The 12,142-nt window shown below is 43.8% G+C and overlaps 1 pseudogene; it reads right to left on the reverse strand.

Moving 5' to 3' along the window:
- Positions 1-3,742: 3,742 nt before the first annotated feature.
- On the reverse strand, positions 3,743-6,027 carry LOC131018686 (receptor-like protein kinase FERONIA; annotated as a pseudogene).
- Positions 6,028-12,142: the final 6,115 nt, after the last annotated feature.

Below are 12,142 nucleotides of genomic sequence, written 5' to 3' on the forward strand. Positions count from 1 at the left end.
ATCAGTAAAAGTTATAAAGTACGAATATCCACCTCTTGCTTCTGTTGGGAACAGTCCACACACATCTGTGTGAATCAATTCTAGCAAGTCTTTGGCTCGTAACCCCTTCCCAGAAAAAGGTTTCTTAGTCATCTTACCTTTGAGACAGGATTCACAAGCACCATATGACTCAAGGTCAAATGATTTGAGATAGTCTAACTTTCTCAATCTTGCTATCATGTTCTCATTGATATGACCAAGTCTACAATGCCAAAGATAGGTAGTATTATTCGCATTACTCAGCTTAGGTCGTTTGTTTTGTACATTGAGAATACTCCTTTCACATTCAAGATAATATAAACCATTCAAAAGAGAGGCACTTCCATAAAACAATCCATTAAGGGAAAACGAGCATCTACTGTTTCCAAAATGGAAGGAAAAGCCTTCAATGTCCAACATCGGAATGGAAATAATATTCTTAGAAATAGAAGGAACGAAGTAACAATTACTTAAAACAAGTCTATTTCCCGAAGGAAGATCTAATCTATAAGTCCCCACGCGTTCAGCAGCAACTCTTGCTCCATTTCCCACGCGTAGATCGACTTTCCCAGGCATCACTTTCTTGGTTTCACTTAGGCCCTGCACATTATTGCAAATGTGTGAGCCACAAGCTGTATCTAATACCCAAGATTGTGAATTATCAATAGACATGTTTATCTCAATGACAAACATACCCGAGCTCATACCCGATGCACCTTGTGCCTTGTATTTCGGGCAGTCTCTCTTCCAGTGCCCCTTTTCATGACAGAATAGGCATTCATCCTTTGGCAACTTCGGCCTTTTCTGAGCCCCTCCACCTTTAGGCTTCAAACCAGCATCAAATGCCTTCTTCTGCTTTTTCTTCTGCTTGTACTTCCTTTTGGAAGACGTGGCAGTAGAGCTCACCATGAGCACAGATTTGCCTTTAGAGGTGGAAGACTCATAGGTCTTCAACATGTTATGAAGCTCAGGCAGGCTTGCCTTCGTGCCGTTCATATTGAAGTTCACAATGAAGTTTTCAAATGAGGCAGGCAAAGACTGCAGAATCAGATTGACAGAGACAGTAGCGGGTAGCATCGTTCCAATCGATGCCAACCTCTCAATCAACCCGATCATCTTCAGTACATGATCAGAAACCGGACTCCCTTCCTGAAGCTTACACTTGAAAAGATCTCGGAGTATCTCATACTCCATAGTCTGAGCTTCTGAAGCATACAGACTCTTCAAGTGTTTTAGCATATCATAAGGGAACATGTGTTCGTGTTGCCTCTGTAACTCCGTAGTCATAGAGGACAACATCACACATTGTGCCGATGTTGCATCCTCGACATGCTTCTTGTGAGCAGCTTCATCAAATGATGCATACTCAGCAGACTGCTTGTCAGGAATGACAGTAATTGGGTTGTCCAAGACATACTCAATCTTCTCTAGCCTTAAGACCAGACGCAAGCAACGGAGCCAATCCGTGAAGTTTGACCCAGTCAATTTGTTTGTTTCTATCAAACATTTCAGTGACAAATTCGACATATTATCTGATCAATAAATAAAGAAAAGTAAATTAGAAAGAATAAACTATGATCACATTGTATCATTAATCAAACAATGGGCTATCGTATTGATTAGCTCCCACTAATTTTAACATATCTTACGCCCCCAACGTAAAATACGAATTTATAATCCATATAAATATTAGTGGTCCAAGATCCAAGTCAATATTATGCAGCCTCTGCTTTGCTGATGACTACAATAATATCACTTAGTAGGCCTCTAAGCCAATTGCAACAACAATTTTGCAACTTTTGGTTGATTAATCCAATTAATCTGCGTTCTTAAATCATTCTTGGTCGCTTTGCGTTCCAAAATAATTTAAGTAAGTCAACCCCATCACACGGTGCCAACCTATGAATGAGTCTTGGCCTTGTCGATTTAGAGTATACAATTTTATGTAAATACTCTTGGACGAAAAAGGTTAGGTACTCAAACAATTATGATGGACGACGCATTTTGTGTTTTACACAAAGACTTATATTTAATGGGGATTTAGAATGTGATACTAATTGCTTATATTTAATATCCAATATTAAATAGCAAAACAATTTCTGGGTGCCGCCTACCCAGGCACATAAAATGCGGACCACACATATTGGGCGCCGCCTACCCAAGATAAATGCGGTCTTTAACTACTATAGTTAAATAATAAGCATAAAATCAAATAGCATGCTTATCACATAAAGACATAAAACCTCTACGAATAAAAACATTAATCAAATTAATATTTTATTCTCTAATTGAATATGGGTTAATCAATTTATATTAATTCTAAATTAATATAAATTTATTTCTATTATTATTAATTCAAAATTAATAACAATAAATTAAATTTATTAATCCAATTAATAAATTAATTCTGAAATTGGGGTTCAATTATTAATTCTAAATTAATAAAAGATTTTTTTTTTATTAAGGGGCTGTTACAGCCCAACTGGGCCATTTAAATGAAATAAAGGCCCAACCCCTTTCATTAAACAATTTTCGCAGCCCATAGAAAAGAAGCCCAGACCGGGCCCAAACACCCTTGGCCCAAATACACAATTCAGCAGCTAGGGTTAGTAAAAGGGGTTTGCAGCAGCAGCCGCTGCCCCTTCTCCTTCCCGTCGCCACGCCGCCAGTCAGCCCGCCGCCGCCGCGCGCGAAACGAAGACGCCATCACGCCGGAGGTCTCCACGCCGGTCGCGGTTCACGCCGGAGGTCTCCACGCCGGTCGCGGTTCGAAGCTGCGTCGGAGGGCGTCTTCAGCGGAGGAAGAAGCGGCGCTCTCGCCGCGAGCGCGCAGGTCCGCCGCGCGAGACCACCACCGGTGCGACGCTTCTTGCGTCGTCTCGCCACCAACACGCCACCACGCCGTCGCCTCCCACCACCGGACTCCAAGCCCGCGTTAGGGACGCGTTGCAGAGGGATAGCGGCGTCTCTGAATCGAGGCGCGACGCAGACGGCAGCGAGTGGTCGGGCGCGGCGCACCGGCGAGCCCCGACCCACCTGCGCCGCCTCGTCAATCACCCACGCCCTCTGCATCGGCGGTGGTCGATGGCAGCAGCAGTGATCCAGCAAAGGTTCGAATGTTGCCCAGCAACAAAAACCCAATTCCAAAACTATCGATTTCAATTCCAATTCGAAAGTCGAAACATATTTCAAAAATTTCGATTTCAAACTGAATTTTCAATTTCAGATTTCTAAAATCACATATTCTTAACCCATAAACAATTAGAACACAATAGCAGTTGTAAATCGAGCCCCGGGCTCTGATACCACTGTTGGTTATCCTTGACATCATCTAATGATACGCAGCGGAATATACATTCAAGGATTAGATCTAGATTTACAAATGCATCACGTGTAGAGATAAACACACAACGAAAAGAATAACTTACTCGTTGTGTGGTACACGCGCGTCTCGATTCTTGCCGTGAATCCACTACTAAGGTATCCACGTGTATGTCGATTCAATGCAGGAACTATTCCAAGTGCACGATTCAATCGTCGACAGCTAGGAAATCTCCGATTGAAACTATAGTGCTCTCTTAGTGTTTTGCCAAACAAAAGCTCTAAGCTAATGTTTTTGTAATCTTGTCATTTGTAAGGCCAAGCCCCTTATTTATAAGTGAAGAAGACAATTCTAAATTGTCTTGTCTTCCTTAATATTAGAATACATCAAATATATCCTAATCTAGTCCATAATATCTTTCATCTCCATCCCCACCTCATCCACGCACTTCGCCGCCGTCTCCGCAAACTTATCGAAGCTCTCTCGCGCAATCTTCCCGATCAGACACTGGTCCACAATCCCATCAAGGACGCCCTCGTTGTAGCATTGCTGCGCCCACTCCGCCAAGCTAACTTGCTCCTCCGGCAGCCTCCGCATCAGAGGCGGACGAGCGCACAGGACCTCAAAGAGCACCACTCCAAACGAGTACACGTCGGATTTCTCCGTCAGCCGCTGCCTCCGGTAGTACTCCGGGTCCAGATACCCGAAGCTGCCCTTCACCAAGGTGCTCACGTGGGTGTCGTCCAGCGAAGGCCCCGTTTTTGATAGCCCGAAATCGGAGACCTTCGCCACCCACTTGTCGTCCAATAGTATGTTGGTCGTCTTGACATCGCGATGGATGATGGTGTGCTTGGGCCCCGTGTGCAGATAATGCAAGCCGCGCGCGGCGCCGATGCAGATCTCCAGCCTCTGCCTCCACGACAGGGGAGCGGCTGAGGTGCCGTAGAGATGATCGCGGAGAGTTCCGTTAGCCATGTAGTCGTAGACGAGGATCATCTCGCAGTTGTCTTGGCAGAATCCGATGAGAGAGACGAGGTGGCGGTGGCGGAGCTTGGAGAGCATCTCGATCTCTGTCTGGAACTCGTGTACCCCCTGTTGCGACTGCGGGTTCCCTCGCTTGACGGCTACTTTGGTGCTGCCGCCGTTGATCTCGCCTCTGTAGACCTTGCCGAAGCCTCCCAGGCCGAGGAGAAGAGCCTCGTCGAAATCGTTGGTGGCGGCCTTGATCTCCGCGATGGAGAAGTGGCGGCACACGTTTGAAGGGAGGCTGCTGCTACTGCTGCCATCAGCTTCACCGCCGCTGGAGTCCTTCCGACGGCAACAACCAAGTAGAAGAACCACAAGAAGCGCAGCAACTCCGGTGCCAACCCCTCCTCCGATGGCGGCTCTGTGATTTTTTTAGGGCCGTTTACTTGAAGGATCGGATTTTGGGCGAGGGGGAGGGATTGGATTTGGGCCACCAAGATTGCCTCTAGTGTCATTAATCTTGAAAATCTCCAATCCGTTCAAGATAGCGTCGTAGTATTGAGGCTTGGAAGCAGTGTAAGGATGCAAATCGAGCCAAAGATCCTGGCGCGGCGGACCGGAAGAGGGGACGAACACCACATAATCCCGGTGAATCGGAACTCCATTTCCGCCCGCCCAGGCAATCACATCCGCCTCAGCCGCCGCAGTCCCATTGTTCAAGAAAATGCTAAAAACCCTCTGGTTTGTCTTGCTTATAACGCCGTCTATCTCGCAGAAATGGAGGCGAACAAGGTAGGAGAAGCCGGAATCCACAGCGAAGAGCCAAGTGAGATTGAAATTTCGGTTGACAGAGTCATCAGGCCCCATCGATCTCAGCGTCGTGTACAAATCCAGCGGCGCCGCATAGTTTGACGGCAATCCCACCGTGACGTTCGGATCGGGAGCTCCGGTGACCCCAGAGGCTGCACTAAGCAAGTAATCCAGGTCAATACCCCATGATCGGAAAAGCCCATTATCATCAGACGGTTTGATGGCGTTTCCGCCCACGTTAAGGCGGTAGACGTTTTCCATGGCTGTAGAGTTATCAATGCTGAATCCAGTTGATTGACCCACCACGATTGCAGTGGCATCCATGGTGTATATATCGGGATGCGACACTAATTCGATCCCATTCACGAAGGCATACGAGTTGCCGGAATCTTCAGCTGGCGCGAATGTGATGTTCAGAGCTTGTCCCGGCGGAACGTGGACGGAAAACTCCTTCACCATGTGAGTGGAGCTGAGAGCCTCCATCGTCTGGGCGGCGCTGAAGTTTTTCAAGAGGGTGTAGCCTGCTGTCGTGGCCGAGAAGAGAGCGTCGGCGGCGTTGAGGCCGTTGTAGGAGGCGGAGTACAAGTGCAGACGGACGAAGATGCGGCCTGGAGCTACTCGGAAGGTGTAGGTGAAGTTGGAGCGGGAGACTCGGGCTGTCATGTAAGGGACTTGAGGCACGTCGGGCTTCTGCACGTCTGCGGTGGCGGCGGCCGTGGTGGTGGGCGGGGCAAAGCTGCTGTCGGATATCCATTTTCGGCCGTCGGAATCAGTGGAATTAGGGCCTCCACAGTTGAAGAAAATCGCGTCTCTTGGAGCATAGTTAGATTGATTTTGTGATTGCACACTGACAAAATAGACCAACAAGAAAATACTCAATAATCGCACACATTGGCGGGGATTACTCATGCTGTTCCTCATGGGAAATACACTAAATGTGAAGCTTATAATTCAACAAAATCAATTAAATTATATTTAAGTAAAATGTGCTTATAATTTCATCATCTATCGTACAGCAAATAAAAAGAGGGAGAGGAGAGAAAGTTAAACGGGCATTACGACAAACGCAAAACGTTAATTAGACCAGCAGCATCAGCATGCAAGAAACTGAGACCAAGTTGCTGAGAATAGACTTAAGTATTACTACAATGTAACTACTTCTTCTTGGTCGGAAAAGCCTGCTCCGTTATTATTATTTTTTTTTCTAAATTAAGAAGGTTTTCTTGGGTTTTAGTGTGGGTGACCTCATAACTCAACGATCCATATTTGTATTTTGTCGGGGAGCTTATTTAAACGATTTAAACAAATACAAGTTCATGGGATAAGCTTTAGAGGGAAAAAAAACATTGAGATATGTAACCATACGCAAATTAGGTGGTTTACGAATGATGTAGATAGCTGACATGAAGTTATTGTGAAAATTGAATAACGTACGGAATCTTCTACTCAATGGGTACCCTCACAAATATAGTGTAGTAAAGTAATTAATAATTTGAGTACTGCTAAAAATCATTTAATTTATCTGTATTTACATATTACATAATTATCCATGGTAATTATTAAAGAAAAGATTACACATAATATTCCCAAAATAATTAAAAATCTTATTTCCTTCAATTATATCAATCAATTCCACAAATTGTTTAACTATCCTATTATCAAACTCCACCATTTAACGTGATTAGCTGATTATGTAGCTAAGATAGAATCATTATCACTCTATAAGTGCATTTATTTGCTGCATTTTTTTTTCTTTCACAATTATAGTCATTTTTTGAGTTGACTAATTTAATATAATATATTATCCTATAGTATAATTTTATTGAGTAGTCGATCAAAATGCTCGACGTATGATATTATTTTCATAATTTTAGTAATTTTTTAAAGGGTTAATTGCCGGTAAATTCACGAGAAATTCTCAAATTCAGGAATATTTCATGACCTTTTACTTTGGCACAATAAACCATCACCGGAGAAATTGATTTGATTTATCCCCCGACGAGCTTATGCGGCCTACTTAAAGCTGACATGGCAATCGGCGTACCCACATGGCGATGCCGGATGGTGAAAGCGGACGACATCGTTTCGAATGGGGCCTTAAATGACGTCGTTTACATCAAAACGACGTCGTTGGAATGCAAAGGGTTGGAATTTTACCGCCACAAATTCACCCCTTTTCACAATAACCCTTCACTTTCTACCTCTTTAGTTCTAGGGCGGGAACACTGGTGCCACTGATATTCCTCAAGTGTTGTCGCTGTTCTTCGAGAATCGTGGGTGTGGATATTATAGAAATCCAGTTTGTCGCCCAAGTGGAGGCATCTGGGACCGGATGTTGGAGAAATGTTCAAAAGGTGGGCTCTTTTCACCATTTTTTAATGTATCTCCAAAAGTATTTTTTGTAGTTTATTGCATGGCTGAAAAAGTTCCTTTTTCTTCATTTGCAACGATTTGTTTTCGGTTTTTATTCATCATGGGGATCGGTTTATGGAGTTGTGTGGGAAAAATTCTTATTTAGGGGGGACAGTAGACTGGAAAACTCAGGTAGATAAAGATAAGTTTGGATATTTTGATGTTGTTGAGTTAGTGGAGAGTATAGGTTTCCCTAACTCAACAAAAATGTGCTATAAGACTGCTAGTGATGATTATGTCGAAATATTTTCTGATAAAGAGGTAATGGAGTGGTTGAAAACAATTTCTGACAAGACTAATGTTGTCAATCTATACATTGAGGGTCAGAAAACTGTGTCTGGGTTCAAAGAAAAGGGTAAGAGTGAGGTCGGTGTTAAAGATGTTTTAGGGTTTAATCAGAAGGGTAAAGAAAAGGATAAGAGTCAGGTTGATCCTCCTAATGCAGATGTAGGGATGACTTACAAGGGTAAGGAGAAGATAACTGGTAGTGAAGTTGTGGGGAATAATGACAGGGGTATAGGTAACTCTTTGGAACAAGAATTGGGAGATACTGATGATGAGCAAGCTTTGTCTGACCACTACAATGACTGGTTATTAGGAAGTGATGATGACAGTGAGGATCAAGACTATGAACAACCAACTGAGTTGCCTTCTAGTGATGATGATGGATTAGATGACCTAGAACTAGCCTCGGGTGATGAGGAATACATCCAATCTAGGAAGAAAAGAAGTTTAATTGCAAACAAGAAGATATTTGATATGATTGATGATGAAGTAAGGACTGAGCCCGTGGAGTGTTTATGCTAGCATAGTGAAGGGAGAAGGCTCTTTCAAGGTGAAAAGAATTGGTGGGAGACACAAGTGCACCAAGTCCATGAACAATAAGTTAGTGAGTTCTAAGTGAAGAGGTATCTCAATGTGTTCATGATTATGAGTACTATTAATATTCCTGAGTTGAGGAATGCCATCTGGAGGAGATTTGGAACACAGGTGGGAAGGGATAGGCTTTACAAGGGTAGGTCAATTGCACAGCAAATGGTTAGGGGGACAGTGTCTGACCATTATGCTTTGATTAGGAGTTACATTGCAGAGAATAGGAGGGTGGATCCAGAAGGCCGGTTTGAGTTGGTCACTGGAGAAGCAAATGTATTTAAGGCAGTATATATGGGATATAGTGCCTTAAGAAAAGGATTTAAGTAGGGATGTAGACCCATTTTAGGATTGGATGGGTGTTTTTTGAAGACTTCTGTGGGGGATATTCTCCTTTGTGCTGTTGGTAAGGAAGCCAACAATCAAATGTACTCGGTTTCATGGGCAGTGGTAGGCATTGAAAATGAAGAAAATTGGGGATGGTTTGTGAAATGCTTGAGTGACGATTTGGAGATAGGGACAGGAGAAGGACGGTGCTTCATCTCAGACCAACAATATGACTTTATTGCTTACATTGTCATAATTATCTGTTCATTATGAATTATACATATACACTTACAAAACTTTATTTTTTATTGAGTTGGGGTCTTGAGAATGCAGTTGCCAACATAGATCATAAGGCTTTAACATTAATCAATAATCATAACACTTTCAGTATTCTTTACAGATGCCTCAAAACAAGCATGTCACTCATGTCAACCGTGCAACAAATGCTAGTGGTACATCTACTCGAACATCAAGTGGAAATAGAAGGGGTAGACCAAAGGCAGCAGCAAAGGGTGGTGTCCAGCTTCTTGAGATCCCACATATTCAGCCGCTGCGGTGTGCCCAGAGCAATCATCAGTGACCAGGGCACACACTTCTGCAATGCCACAATAGGGAGCCTACTCAAGAAGTATGGAGTTCAACACAGGGTGTCCACAACCTACCACTCACAGGCCAATGGTTTGGCCGAGTTGTCCAACAAGATCATCAAGACCATTATGAGGAAGGTTGTGGGACCAAATGAAAAAGGATGGAGTACCAGAATGGATGATGCCCTGTGGGCATATTGAACAACATTCAAGACTCCATTTGGGATATCCCCATATCAGATGGTATTTGGCAAGAAGTGCCATCTACCCGTTGAACTGGAGCACAAAGCTTTCTGGGCCACAATCATTACAACCTTCATTCCTTCGAACAAAACCCTCATTCCTCTCGAAAAATGGCCAAAACCAGAAAAGCCTCAACCTTAAACACTCAAGCCGCCACCACCACTACCAAACCCAAACCTATGAAATCCAAGAAGCCAAAGAAACAACAAGTGGTATGGCGTAGCAGCGCCGGGATCTGAGTATCTATCGCTTGCTAATACCACCACAGAGCTCTTATGGTTACAGTCCCTGTGTCAGGAACTTGGGCTCAATATCCCGGGTTCTCATCAGATTTGGTGTGACAACACTAGTGCTGTTACTCTCTCTACAAATCCTGTGTTTCATTCAAGAACCAAACACATAGAGGTAGACATACATTTTGTACGAGAAAAAGTCTTGGCCAAGGTAGTAGAGGTTGGTCATATTCCCACTGATGATAAAATTGCCGATATCTTTACTAAACCTTTATCCGAACAAAGGTTCTGTCATCTTCGAGATTAGCTCAAGCTTTCTTCTCCCGGATAGCAATTGTTGGTGAAAACTTTTTTGGGAGTATGTTGAATGTATATAACAGTTGTAAAGTCGCGTTAAGTGAAGAACGCGAGTTTGTTAGAGTTAGCCAGCTCAGCAGTTAGGGAGTTAGCTTTTTCTGTTATAACTGAAGCCTTTGCCTCATTTATATATTCTGTAAATTGTAAACTTCTTCTTCAAGTTTCAGATATAGAAAATTCTCTCTCAACTGCCTCTCTCTTCTCTGCTCTCTTTCAATTTTCTAGTCTAGCTTAAACTTCAATATTTCTACTAAATAAAATTAATTGGATAGATATATTTATTTATAAACCTTATCAATAGATATAGATATATATCACATAGATTTAGTGTAATTTTTAACAAATTAATATATTCGTTTAAATATATAATATGTAAAATAACCTTAATTAAAATAAAACATATAATAGGGGTAAAATAAGCAATCCACATGTTGTACCTAAGGCTCTTTTTATATTAGTATAGATATATAAAAGAATAGATTATCGGTCGTCATCAGTGGCGGAGCCATGAATTAAGCTGAGGAGGGTGGGCGAGGGGGGTGCTGAGCTTGTACGGGAGCCCCTGAGTTTTTTTTTTTTGACATTCCGTATATTTAAAGTATTTTTTATTGAAATACGAGCATAATAATAATAATAATAACGAACAATATTTTATAGATTATATAGTTTCAATATATTACAAAATATTTTTTGGGCATTCCATATATTTAAGACATTTTTTTATTAAAAGACAAACATAATAGTAATAATAACAAGCAATATGAAAATTATATAGTTTCAATATATTCAAATTAGTTTTAATACATTACATTTTTTTTGAGTATTTCGTACATTTTAGGCATTTTTTATTAAAAGCTACACAAGCATAATAGTAATAATAACAAACAATGGTAAAAAGAAAGTAACGACATAAGGAACTCCGTTTTTCTTTATGGATCTTTTCCATATGGCTTTTCGTTAACTTAAAGCAGATCTGCTCGGATCCTCGATCCGGTCGGCGGCGCTGAGCACGCCGCGGCCCACCGCGAATTCTCTTCTCCGCACCCGACCAGACGCCGATCCAGACTCACCACCGCACCCGACCAGACGCCGACAACGCCGATCCAGACTCCGCACGCCACACCCGACCAGCCCCACAAGGCGGAGACGAACGCCGCTCAAGCCTTTCCGCAGTCAGCGGAGACGATCCGCAGCAATCGCAGTCATAAGCTCCGGCTGACCGCGATTCACCACCGCTTCAGTCTCCCGTCGCATCTCCAGATCCGGCCCCGCTGAGGCGATTCTCCAGATCCGGCCCCGCTGTCCTACGAAGAAGTACGAGCGGAGCACGACCAGGCCGATCGCCACCGCTGGCTGCCCGCTGGAATCTGGCTCCGGTCAGCGGAGAGGAACGCCGTTTGGCGGCCCGCCACCCCACAAGGTGGAGAAGAACGCCGCTCGTCAGCAGCAAGTCAACAGCTACGGCAGACCGCGATTTCCTTCCGAATTCCTTCCCGTCTCCGCTACCGTCGCATCTCCAGACCCAGCACCTCTGTTCCTAAGGCGATCTGAGAGAGAAATGGATCTCTCAATCACCGGCGACCGGGCTGTTCCCATAGCCACCCAGCGTTCCGGCCTTCCGCCTCCGACGTCTCCTCGCAGCAACTGGCGAAGGTCCGCTACCGCCGCAGCCGCTGATGAAGCTCCGCAGCTGCTGCCGAACCTCTCTGCCGCTGAAGAAGAGATCTGCTCAACGGCCCAGTCGCCGCCCATGCAGTCCTTTGCTGAGATCGCCGGCACGCCTCAACCGATGCCGCCAATGTCGCCGAGCAAGCCACCGACGCCTACGATGCAAATCAACCAACAACAGTTGCCGATTATGGTTGATAAGGCAGGGCTGAATCTGCCGCAAGTTTCCAATAATTTCTTTAATCAACGTCATAGCCATGGAGAATGTCACGACAAAGATAAATATGCTGTTGAATATTCAAAGGGTTTGGCTGAGGAATCTATTGCTG

This window comes from Salvia miltiorrhiza, chromosome 3 (genome assembly GCF_028751815.1).
Source record: "Salvia miltiorrhiza cultivar Shanhuang (shh) chromosome 3, IMPLAD_Smil_shh, whole genome shotgun sequence".
NCBI classification, from domain to species: domain Eukaryota; kingdom Viridiplantae; phylum Streptophyta; class Magnoliopsida; order Lamiales; family Lamiaceae; genus Salvia; species Salvia miltiorrhiza.